Below are 13,961 nucleotides of genomic sequence, written 5' to 3'. Positions count from 1 at the left end.
CAATTGTTTAAGTTCCAGTTTGGGAGGTTTGTCAATAGAGGGTTTTTGCTTAAGTTCATCTTTTACCTTAATTCCATCATATATTTCTAGTTTTGATGAGGTTTCATTAGAGATTAGTTTGGTTCCTATTTCAAAATCATCATCCATCCCCTCTCCTTAGGCGAGACACAGTTCCATCGTGTCCTTATGTGTGATTTCCTAAAAAGAATCTTGAGTAGCATGATCAATAGAGTCGATAAAATAACATGAGTCATCCTATTCTCTAGAAAATCTCATGACATCATAAATTTAAAAATAATCTCTTTGTCACCTACTCTAAGTACCAATTTACCATCACCCACATCAATTATAGCTCTAGCAATGGCAAAAAATAGCCGACCTAAAATTAAAGGCACCTCAACATCTTCATCCATGTCAAGTACAACGAAATCAACAGGGAAAATAAATTTATCTACTTTTACAACTACGTCCTCTATAATTCCCCTAGGATATTTAACAGATCTATCAACTAATTGAATACTCATCCTAGTGGGTTTAGGTTCCCCAAGACCAAGTTGTTTAAACATTTTATATGGCATCAAATTAATGCTGGCGCCTAAATCAGCTAGTGCTTTTATCAACATTCAAACTACCAATTAAATAGGGAATAGTATAACTTCCTGGGTCTTTCAGTTTGGTTGGTGGTTTGTTTTGGAGTATGGCTGAGCACTCTTCATTAAACTCCACTGTAGATAAGTATTCAAACTTCCTTTTGTTAGTTAGAAGCTCCTTTAAGAATTTTGCATATGTAGGCATCTGCGATATAGCTTCAACAAAAGGTAAGTTAATATGCAGTTGTTTAAAAAGTTCAAGAAATTTACCGAATTGTGCATCCATGCAGTCTTTCTTCAACTTTGCTGGGTATGGGATTGGAGGTTTATATTCTTTTGGCATTAAGTTGTCATTGTTTTTCGATTCAACCTCCTTTCTATCAGCTTCTTGTGGTGGCTTCTTTTCAGATTCAACTAACACTTTCCTACTCCTTAGTGTAACTGCTTTCACGTGTTCTTTTGGGTTGGGTTCAGTGTTACATGGTAGACTTCCTGGTGGTCTTTCAGATATCAATTTAGCGAGCTGACATATCTGCCTTTCGAGCCCTTGGATCGACGCTTGTTGATTTTTAAGTGTTGTCTCAGTATTCTGAAAACGAGTTTCTGACACTGAGATGAATTTTGTTAGCATCTCCTCAAGGTTTAGCTTTTTCTCTTGTTGGTAGGGTGGTTGCTGAAAGCCTGGAGGGGGTGGTGGTCTCTGATTTCCTTGGCCTCCCTATGAAAAATTTGGGTGGTTCTACCAACCTGCATTGTAAGTATTGTTATAAGGATTGTTTTGAGATCGAGGATTGTTACCGATGTAATTTAACTGCTTGTTCTCCATGTTGTGGCAATAAGGTGGGTATTCTGAACTGCTTGATCCACCTCCACTTGCTTCGCACTGCATTACTGGGTGAACCTGTGAAGAACTAATAAAACCATCAATTTTCTTATTCAAGAGTTCTACCTGATTAGAGATCATGGTCACCGAATTGACATTATAAACATCGGTTGTTTTCGTTGGCTTTGTCCTCATGACTTTCCATTGATAGTTATTCAGTGACATCTCCTTTATAAATTCATAGGCATCTTCAGGTGTTTTATTATTAATGGTTCCGCCAGCAGCTGCGTTAACCATCTACCAAGTCGAAGGGTTCAGGCCATTGTGAAATGTCTGGACCTGTAGCCAGAGTGGTAACCCATGGTGAGGGCATTTTCGCAAAAGGTCTTTTTATCTCTCCCATGCATCGTAGAGTGTTTCTAAATCCATCTATACAAAAGAAGAGATATCATTACGTAATTTAGTCGTTTTAGCCGGCAGAAAATATTTTAATAAAAACTTTTCAGTCATTTGTTCCCAAGTAGTGATTGACCTCTGTGGTAACAAATTCAACCACTGTTTAGCTTTGTTTCTCAATGAAAAATGGAATAACCGAAGGTGAATGGCTTCATCAGAAATGCCATTAATTTTAAATGTATCACATAGTTCCAAAAAGTTTGCCAAGTGAGCGTTGGGATCTTAGTCCTGCAAACCATCAAAATGAACAATTTGTTGTATCATTTGAATTGTGTTAGGTTTCAGTTCAAAAGTATTTGCAGCTACAGCAGGTCTAACTATGCTCGATTCAGTTCCTGTTAAAGAAGGTTTAGCATAATCATACATAGTGCACGGAGCAGGATTCTGATTAACAGCAATCGCAGGAGGTAGCGGATTGTCTTGGTTTTCAGCCATCTCTTCTGTTGTGGTTGAAGTATCGTCCTCTTGCTCTTCTATGTATTGTAAGTTTCGGCTTATTTCTTTTTAGTTTCTGTGAACTGTGCGATAAATCTCACCGTCAAAAAGTAGTGGTCCTGACTGGTTTCTTCTGGTCATAAACTAGAAAAACCTATCAGAAGAAAATAAATGAACAATTAGAAAAGAAAATAAAAATTTAAGTTGCAATAAAAGTAAAATGGCTAAAGCAATAAAAATCGAGTGTTCTTAATATCCTAGTTCCCCAGCAACGGTGCCAAAAACTTGATACGTGATATTCGTGACAGGTTTTAAAGATTTATGAAAGAATCGTTCTTGAGACTAACTTATTATCACGATTAAGGCAAGTGTACCTATCGAATAGTAGTATAGTTCAGCAAAATTGGATTGTCGAACCCAAAGGAACTACGAGTACTAGTATTTACTTCCTTTTTATTATCTAGCCTAAAAATTAAGAGGTTTGGTTATCTAAACTAATTACTAACTAAGAATGCACAGAAAGAAAATTTGGGGAAATTTGATTGATTAAGACAATACCTAAGGAAAAATCCACCTAGACTTCACTTGTTATTTGACTCTGAATTAGACGATTTATTTATTTGACTTGATCCGTAGAAATCCCTAAGTTATATTATTATCTCCCTCGAGACTAATAACGTCTAACCCTAGGTTGAATAATTGAAATCTCTTTCTAATTAACACCCTAGAATTGCATTAACTCTATCTATGAATTCCCTTATTAGGTTTCACCCTAATCCGGCAAAATCCTATCACCCTATCTCTAGGCATGCAATCAACTTCGCTTTATTATGAGAAATTTATTCTTAGACAGGGTCTATTCCTCCTCTGAATAAGAGCTTAACTTGAATCAATATCCTGGAATATCAAAACAAGAATTAAGAACACATAATTAAGAACAAGTCAAATATTTATCATACAATTCAGATAATAATAACAAGATCCATCTTAGGTTTCATTCCCCTTAGGTATTTAGGGGGTTTAGTTCATACTTATGAAAGAAAACATCTCAAAAGCATAAAGATAACAAAACATAAGAAAACCCAAAACTCCTGAAGGAACTTGAAGGGAGATCTTCAATCTTGATGATGAATCCGGTTTCTGAGATGGATCAATCGACTTTCCTTGAGTAATTCCTTGCTTCCTACTCTGCGTCGCCTTCTAAAAGCCTTTTCAGGTGTTTAAATAGGCATTAGAATGCCTAAGAGCCCCCAAAATTGACTTTTTTTGAATAAGGTTATACTTGGGCTCGACAGGGACACGCCCGTGTGACACGCCCGTGTGCGATTACTCCAGCCCGTGGTCAAGGCTGTTGAGCAAGCACAGGCGTGTAGTATACCCGTGTAAGTCGTGCTTCAATCCTGCCAAAGGGACACGGCCGTGTGACACGCCTATGTGAGAAAGTCCAGCCCATGTTGATTTCCCACATGGGTCTATTTTCTCTGTTTTCAGCCCATTTCTTGCTCTTTTTATTCTCCTATGCTCACCTAAGTATAAAACATGAAATTAAAGAATTAGGAGCATCGAATTCACCAATTCTAAGGAGAAACAATCCATAAATGTGCTAAGCATGGGATAAAATATGTATAAATTACGGTTTATCATAAGGGAATAATCAATTAGGTTTCTCAAAAGTTGTAGACTTTTGATAAGATAATTCAGTAATGTTGTGACATTTTTCAAGATCTAATAGGAACTTAGATTTTTGTTAACATCTAAGGCTTGAGATGTAACACCCCTAACCCATATTCGTCGCCGGAACAGTGTTACAGAGCATTACCGAAACTTTTAGAACATTTTTAGATAATTCATAATAGTTACTATTTATTCCTCAAGATTTATTCATAACGTCCCTTAAATGGACCCTCGAGGCCGAGAACAAGCATTAGAATTAAGTCGGGACATAATTGAAAACTCTAAGAATTTTTCGCAAAATTTCAAAATTTTTTCAAGATGCAGGGCTCACACGCCTGTATGGTCCAAGGGACACGCCCGTGTGACCCTAGTACGTGCCTGTCTTGCAAGCCGTGTTTGACCCCGTGTAACTCTCTAACTTGTGCACACGGCCATGCCCACGCCCATGTGCTAGGCCGTGTGGTTAATTAAATTCAATTTGAAATTAGGTGCAGGTTTCACACAGCCAAGACACACGCCCGTGTTCTAGGCCGTGTACAACACACAGCTGAGAGACACGCTTGTGTCTCTGCCCGTGTGCTCAATTCTGAGCATTCTGTTTTCTCAAATTTAAGGTGTAGGGGAACATGGCCTAACCACAAGCTCATGTACCAGGCCATGTGTTACACACGGTCTAGACACACGCCCGTGTATCTGTCCGTGTGGATGAAACAAAGTCATTTCTAGCTTTATTTCTCACCCTAAATCACAACAATGACCTGCACTAAAACTCACATCAATAAACCAATCAATTCTAGCATTCAAATTAAGCAAATTCTAAGAAAATTCTATCATTCAACATGGCATACCATTACATGCATACATGTTCATAATCTTGCCTTAGTTTAGTCTATATGTTAGACATAATTTGATCAACTACTTAACACATATGTAGCTACCATAGTATGACATTAAAAATATATCAAAACAAACCATTACTAGCCATTCCAATGGCTAGATTACAAGCATAATTTACATTTACATGCCAATATGGCCAATATAACTTATACATCCCATTACAACCATAATTGATTTACCATAAATACCGATATAGGCCGATGGATAGTGTGAGTGATCTTCGCCAAGCTTCCAATTTACTAAAAAACAAGGAAATAAAACTAAGTAAGCATAAAATGCTTAGTAAGTTCGTATAACATGGTACTTAACTTACCATTTATTCTACTTTGAGGTAACTATGTAAGGCAATTCATTCAATTTGACCTCAAGCCCTACACATATCCTCATTACCCTTGTTAGTCATATATTCCATAATAACATCAAAAACTTGTATGGGATCAATAACAATCAAGTTTCCATGCACATATGCTTTCCAAAACATGTATAATTCACATTGCTATATCTCAAGTATATTTTCATATAACACATCTCGAGTTTAGATAATTACAAATCAAAATTTTACACATTTTACTCGAAATATCAATGTCACATGAGTAGTAGTACACTCAAAGTGTACAAGTCTATAACCAGGGATGAACATATTCATCAAAAGAATCCCATGTACAAACATCATCATCTCATGTTTTCATATGTCAATTGTCATGTAGCATCATTTTCATGGATTTCAGACAACTACGTGTAATAACTCATTTCTTATTCATGTCCTTTTATGTCAAGATTTTTACCCGTTGAATTTGTTTAGAATTTCGATGGATATACATGTAGTACACCCAAGGTGTACAAATCAGAATTTGTCAATTCATGTTCAGAGATACCTATAAGGTATTATTTCAAAGAGTACACTCCCGAGCCACACATATATACAACAGGATTACTAGTCCAGGCAAAATCCTTTTTATGATATATGCTCTAAGGAGCTTGATCTGGATTACCCGTCTGGGCTAAATCCAATCGACATCATATGCTTGAAAGGACTTATAACAAGATTACCTGTCCGGGCTAAATCCTTTCATCATGAGATCAATAGGATTACTCGTCTGAGCTAAATCTCGTCTGCAACAAATGCAGGACCTCATTCATTTGGGAAATCACATATCAATCGAATTTTCCATTTATTCAAATAAAATTTAGAATCTTTCAAGCATTATCAAGCATGTGGTCAATCTCATATATATATATATATATATATATACATTTATGCAATTCAAATGCTCACATTCAACTCAAGCATAAAATTAACATTTTTATCATTTGTCGAGCATTATAATTGATCGGGCACTTTCATTTATCGGACTTTAATGAGTATGTGATCATTTCACATATTTATGAAATTTATACAATTCACAAACACAACATTTAACTCAAGCATAAAAACATATACAATTTCATTACATGAACTTACCTCGAAAAATGTTCGTGTACATAAATCTACTAATCTGACATTCCTCTTTTCCTCGTTCTAACATCGAATTTGGTCTATCTGGAATTATACGAGTAAATTTACATCAATTTATCACATTTCATATTCAAGTAAACTCAATTTATATCCTAGGAAAAATTACCATTTTGCCCCTAACTTTTTCATAAATTCCCATCTCGTCCCTAGGCTCGAAAAATGAAATTTATGCAATTTATTTCCTATTCCAAGCCTAACCAAAATCCCATTACAAAATTTACAGCATGTATTCATAAAAACTCAGCATTTTTCTTTAATTTCACAACTTTATCCCCAAATCGTGTTTTCATCGAAAATCACTTTGTAAAAGTTGCTTATCTATTAACAACCTTTCATTTTCTGCCATAAATTTTAAATTTTCAGCATATACATTGATGATCTAATTTTCATACTTTGATAACTCTTCAAATTGATCCCCCAAAGAGATAGATTAAGCTATCCCGGTTTCAAAAATATCAAAATTACTAAAAACAGGCCAATGAAACTTACCTAATTTGGCCATGAAAGTTTCTTCTCTCTCTCCCAAGGTTTCCATGTATTTTTTGGGAAGAAGATGATAAAATAAGATAATATTTCTTTTTATCATCTTTTAATTAATTAAATTATTTCACTTTCCAATTTAGGCCTTGCCTTTTTTCTAAATTTTCATAGATGAGACACCAAAATATCTACATACTTTTTTAATGGTCTAATTACCATATAAGGACCTCAAGTTTTGATTTTCATAGCTATTTAATCCTTCTAGCTACTAGAATTCAACTTTTGCATTTTATGCGATTTGGTCCTTCCCGTAATTAAACACATAATCAATAAAATTTTCTTATCAAAATTTTCACATGACATTTCTATCATATTACAGACCATAAAATAAAATTAAAATAAATTTTATTTCGGCATAAATTTGTGGTCCCGAAACCACTAATCCAATTTCACCGGAATTGGGCTGTTACATGAGGAACAGAAAGTATTTCTCTAAGCTAAAGTTGTAATCCTAGATATTATCAGTGATTGCTTCATGTCAAGGTAAGTTTTATGAATATGCATGTTGTGCTATGAAAGAATAGGCCTGTGAGAGTGCATGAACAGTAAGATGAAGAATCAAGGCTTAGTATGGGGTTCATCTCGGTTTGAGATGATAGCATGGTTAGTTGAATGAGCTTTAGTGATGTTCCTCTATTTTATAAGCATTGGTTGATACAACATCTTAATAAGGTTGGATCTGGAGTTCAAACTGCTATCCGTGGTTGTCAGGTGAGTCTTTGTACTAACTCTTGCATGTATACTGTTTATACAAGATAATTTTACTGTAGTTGACCGAACTATGAAATAGAAACAAGAAATGCATAGTCTAAATGTTTGCTGAGGTCGCATGTATAGTTCGTATAATATTGACAAGTTAAGTATGTAAAGTTTGAGTAAGGTTGTATGACACACCTGAAATGCATATGGTAAAGTGTATAATTACTGACTTAAAGTGTTGATTCTTAAGTGATGTCAGTACATGAAGAGTCTGTCAAGTAAGTCTATGTCTGTTCACCGCAATAGAGTATAAAGGGGTCTATCAGGACAAAAAACATGATCTCTTATATGAATCTTGAAGGAAAAGCCCATGGCCATGTCACCTTCTGAAAAGAACTAAAGGACGGTGATTACCTAATAGGGTTCCCTGCATGTCCCAAGATGATGATAGGAAAACCTCACATAACATGAGTTTAGGAAAATGCAAATCGTAAACACATTAGGAAAGGAAAGCCTATGTGGCGCAAAATGAAAGGAACGCCTTTGTGGTGAATCATGAAAAGATAGACTCTATGGCGAATCATGAAGGAATAATCTCTTGGGTAAACCTTACAATGGAAGTCTTTATGGCGGAATATGAAAGGAATGCCTCTGTGGTAAACTTCGTAAGGAACGCCTTCATGGCACACTCTTAAGAACCTCCATTGTGGTGAATAATGAATCGATAGGTTGTGTGGGAAATTCTGACGTGATAGACTTTATGGCAAAAACCTAAATGAATGGCTTATATGGCGAAATCTAAAAGCAGTGCCTTGTGGCGTATCCTAGTAAGGCTTACAATGGTGTAACCTAAAGGAAAAATTCTTGGTTGATTTTTTATTAAATTGCTTTGCCGTGTTCAACATGGCTTGTAAGTGTGATAAGAAGATCAGTAAGGCATAGTGTCTCTATGGGCAATGATAAAGTGTTATACAAGACCATGATTCGACTATGAAAAATGTAGTGGTGAGATATATAAGAAGTGATGGGTAAATGTAAAAGAAGTGTATTCTGAATAAGTATTTTTCTAAATATATATCAAAAGAAGTGTACCTATTATGTATAGGTGATCGAACATGGATTGTAGGACGGCGACATAAAGTTACATTTACAAGAGTAAGGGTGATTCAGTCGTATGGACCTCTCTAAAGGAAACATGTAAAAATTTATGAAAGATCAAATTAAAAGAGGCAAGTGGTGTATCGAATATGTTGATGGGTAAGAAATGAGCTTTGAGCAATACACGACATCTAACGTGTTAATAGGAATGGAAATTGAGGGAGTATTCGCCAGTGACTAAGCTGAAGGTTCAGAATGATATAATCATTTAAATAAGTTACCAGTTGAGATGTGCAGAAATGACACAGTTAAATGATGATTTGCTTACTAAGTTCTTACGAACTTATATAAGTATGTGTTTTGTTACAGGTGAATTGATATGAGACTGCGCCAAGAGGGATGATAGCAAGGCTACACCTGAGGAATGGCGTATTAGGCTGTTATACATACAGAACAAGTTGAAGGCGTGTTCAAATACTATAATTCTTCTTAGGAATTCAATTGGGCATCTGTAATAAATTAGGGTTCGAATTTTAAAATCATTGTAATTTAATTACCTCATGTTGTATCTGTATTTACTCATTGTATTTAATTATGTATTTTAGTTTGAGATTTTGTAGTTTAGTAAGTTGTCTTTATTTGTAAATTGTATAAGTAAATTAAGTTTGTGTCTATATTTGTGTGGTAATGCCCAAGATCCTGATCTGATTGATCAAATCAGATTGAGGGTGTTACAAGTTTGGTATCAGATCCCAATTTAACCGTTTCTCGGATTAGTAAGATGAGGAAGCCATGTATGCAAAATACGTCGAACCTGGTAGAGTTCCTCAAGTATGTTGACAATTATCTTACCATGAGATTGATGTATTAAAAATGGCATAAAGAAGAGAAATAATAATGAAACAAAAAGATAAAAGAGAGACAAAGGATCATTTTGTTAATATGAACAAAAAAGGATGTTACATGAGATAGAGGACAATAAAAAGGGTAGGCAAAATAAAAAGAAATTTAGTCTTTTCCTTTTATCATCTCAAATTTTAGCTTACTCGCCTCCTCCAAGCTTACTATCTTGGCATTATGGTAATTGCTCAACTTTTGAATGGTTCCACTCAACGGCCCATATTCCACATGTGACACCCCTAACCCATTTTCGTCACCGAAATATGTTACGGAGCATTATCGAAAAATCAAAGCTTAAAACATTTGACTTCATACATTTCATAAATTATGGCAATTATCAATCAAACTCATGCATAATGTCCCTTATTCGAGCCATCGAGGACCTAGAAACACTTTAGAAATGATTCAAGACTAAATCAAAAATACATAAAATTTCATGGAAAAAGTTAGAATTTTTCATACTGTAGGGTTACACGACCGTGTGACTCACACTGCTGAAACACACACCGGTGTCTTATTGTGGACATTTGAAATAGGGACACATGACTGTGTCCCAGCTCGTGTCTGTGCCCGTGTAACTCTCTAACTTGGGTCACACGGCCAAGCCAAACGCCCGTGTTCCAGGTCATGTAACTCTCAAAATGGCCTCACATGCCTTTGTGTTAAGCCACATAACTGCCTAACCTGCAACCCTTTGAAACCTACAGGGACACAAGGCCATGTTGCATGACCATGTGTCACACATGATTGAGACACACACTCGTATCTTAGTCCGTGGGACAAGAAATAGGTCATTTTCAAGCCATTTCTTTTACACAAACCATGCTTATGCCTACAAGTCATTTGCACATAATTTCAAGCTTCAAAATATGCCTAAAACATGCATAATAAAGCTAGATCAATATGGTATCTATCTATACAACCAATATTCCCAAAAGGCACCTCAATCACAACAACCAAACATTTTTAAACATTTGCATAATCTAGCCATTAACCAACCATACATTTCTTATCTAATTTCCTTACCAAACTTACCACCATGACCACATGCCAAGGTTATACTCAAACATACCAAAATGGTCACTAAAACATACTTCAACTTGATCATTCCAACATTAACCATAAAAGCAACAAAATGCCAAAATATCATCAATCATAAAGACACATATATACATGCTAACATGATAACTAGTTCATCAACCAAAATACCATATTTACAAGCCAAACGTAATGGCCACTTCATCAAGCACAAAACACCTATGCATGCCATTATAACCATGACTCAAAAACATCAAAAATCTACCGAAGTAGCCAATGGATAGTGTGATAGGTCTCTGAAGAGCTTCCAACCCGAACAAGCTTCCGATTAACTATAAAACATAGAAAAAGAACACAAAGTAAGCATATAATGCTTAGTAAGTTTGTAAATCATAAACAATGCTTACCATTTCAATGCATAAGCTTAAAAATAATTATAAATTAATCCAACATGGCTTGGCACAAGCCTAAGCATCAACAACAACTCAAGTTGGTGATTAAACACATAACTTAGCAAAAATAACTACATGATAAAATAGCTTTCATGAAAATAGTATATAAACATTCATACTTTTCATCAACACCTCATACCTTTCCATACCTTCATGGCATTACCAATCAGAACACATATCGTTCCTTCCCTTTATATGCCCATTGAATGACTTAGAATAATATTGGATACATAGGAATCTCACACAATGTGTGCTAACATATGGTCGAAACCATTTCTTTCCTTTTTCTTTACATAGATGCTCTCTTTCGAGCCATAAGTGGGTCTTCTCACACAAGCTATCTACTCACACAAGCTATCAGATATCTGCAATACATGCTGGAACTCAGCCACTGGTAGGACATTCAGGACCAGCAACCGAAACATGGTAACCCTAATGACATGTCATTTGTATCCTATATGTTCTTAAGGTTCAAACAAGGCTTGATAGTTGTCAAAACGTCATTGGATTTTCTATCGAGACATGATAAGATAATATAACATAATAGCATTTAAATCAAACACATTAAAACGCTATCTAAACAAATGAACTTACCTCAATCACAAACGAAGAAATATAATCAACTAGTCCGACACTTTTTCTTTCTCTTGATCTAAATCTATACGATGCTTAACTTGATCTAAATAACCAAATTCAATTCATTCAATAATCATTCTATTCAATTCAATTCAATCCAAAAATCATATTTTTTTTAAAATTATGCTTTCACCTATAATGTTTTAATTTCTTTACAATTTAGTCCTTAAGCTCGTAAATTTAAATTCATGCAATTTCATCCCTACCCACGTTAGCCAAATTTCATATTCAGCCATAACAACTCATATATTTCATTATTTCATAATTTCCACCATAGATTTTACATATTTTACAAATAAATCCTTATTTGATAATTTCAACAAAATTCACTTTACAAAAGTTGTTTATAAATCAATAAGGATTCATTTTCTTCCAACAAACTTCACAAACATAATGAATACATTCATGGAAAAACCCTAATATTTTAATAGTTTTGCAAATTAGTCCCTTGGCTAGCTAGATTAAGCTACAACAACCTCAAAAACATAGAAACTAATAAAAATGGGATGAAAAATACTCACATGCAAGCTAGGAGAGATGACTGAATGCTTAAGCTTTTTTAATGTCTTTTCTTAGGTTAATTTTCGGTGGTAAAATGAAAAAAATAGATTATAGCTTTTGTTTCTCATGATTTTACTTAACTTATTTAATAATTTACTTATTTAACCTTGGTATATAAGCTTTAAATCACTCAATAAGGTGTCCATATATGTCCACTCACATTATGGATGGTTTAATTACAATTTAATTCCATAGCTGTTAGATACCTTTAACTAATAGAACTCTAATTTTGGACCTTTTAGGATTTAGTCCTTTGTACCAAATTAAGCATGCAAACAATAAAATTTCTTAACGAAAATTTAATATGATAATGCTAACATGCTGTAGAATTAAAATAATAATAAATTAAATATTCTCACATCAGATTTGCGGTCCAAAAACTACTATTCTGATTTCACTGAAAATGGGTTGTTACACCACAAATAGAGTATAGGCAAATTTAGTCATCTGCGAGATAGGAGATGAGTCTGATTTAGGCACAATGTAAGATAAAAAATCCTCTTTTAATTATGGAGGGGTAATGTTGTATTGGCTATAGTAGATTGAACTTAAGGAAAAAAAGGATGACCCTAAAGCATAAAGGTTACACTAAGAAAAAAATTCATCATTCTCATTAAAGGAAGAGGGTTGTGGCTCAGGATTTATTGGGATTGTAGGTGGATCAAATGGTAAAGTTTTTGTTAGCATGAGAAGGACTCGTGTTTTGAGTAGGTGAGTATGCAGTATGGGCAGAATCCATTGGGACTGATGGCATAGCAGACAATGATGGAACAGTAGGAGAAGGAACCTGTGGATCTAGAAGTCCTGTCTTAAGTCTATGCCACTTTGGTTGAGGTGGCTCACTGTAACATCCCATACCCATATCTGAGGCCGAGACAGGGTTCGAGGAGTTACCGAGCTCAAAGATTCACAAATGTGCAAATCCAAGTCATAAAATTTTGTTCAAATTTAAAACTTTTCAATTTCTATCTTAAAGTCCCTTATATAGGCCTACGAGGCCTTAAACGTGCTTTGAAAGTAGTTAGGAACTAAACTGGGAACTTTGGAAAGTTCGAGAAAATTTATAAAATTTTTCCATGAAGCAGAGTCACACGCCCGTGTGGGCATAAGGACACGCCTGTGTCCTCATGTCATGTAACTATGACGTCATCATGCAAATTGAACCACACAGCCAAGCCACATGCCTGTGTGCTAGGTCGTGTCCTCTACACAGCTAAGACACATGGTCGTGTCTCTGCCCATGTGGCTAGTACTTAGGCTATTTCCCAAGCCTTTTGTTACCATTAATCCCTCACATCTTTACACATATCATAGATATACATCATGGCATCATTTTAATGATTTGGCATACTTCACTAAGGCATATTCTTAACTTTAGCATGCTATCATTCACTTATTACACATACTCATATAATATCAAGCCTAGACACAACAATTTCATATTCATTTACCTTGTCATTTGATGACCACTTTTACCAAACTTTCATGATCATTAATTTATTAAGTAGCCTCATTTAACATCAAGTATTCATGTTCAAACATTATCGACTTATTTCCATATTATACATTTATCACGTGGCTATGACCATTTCGATTGGTCATGAAGCATCCATCATGCATATTGTCGTAATACCAATCATACATGT

The 13,961-nt window shown here is 35.0% G+C and overlaps 1 non-coding gene across 1 annotated transcript; it reads left to right on the top strand.

The window, feature by feature from the left end:
* The first annotated feature begins 1,768 nt into the window (after positions 1 to 1,768).
* Positions 1,769 to 1,875, top strand: LOC128289942 (small nucleolar RNA R71). The gene has a single exon (XR_008279582.1). It is a non-coding gene; the product is annotated as a small nucleolar RNA R71 (small nucleolar RNA).
* Positions 1,876 to 13,961: the final 12,086 nt, after the last annotated feature.

The sequence above is a fragment of the Gossypium arboreum genome, chromosome 2 (assembly GCF_025698485.1).
Source record: "Gossypium arboreum isolate Shixiya-1 chromosome 2, ASM2569848v2, whole genome shotgun sequence".
Lineage (NCBI taxonomy): Eukaryota > Viridiplantae > Streptophyta > Magnoliopsida > Malvales > Malvaceae > Gossypium > Gossypium arboreum.
The sequence above is the reverse complement of the archived record's forward strand: the minus strand, read 5'-3'. Positions and strand labels throughout refer to the sequence as shown.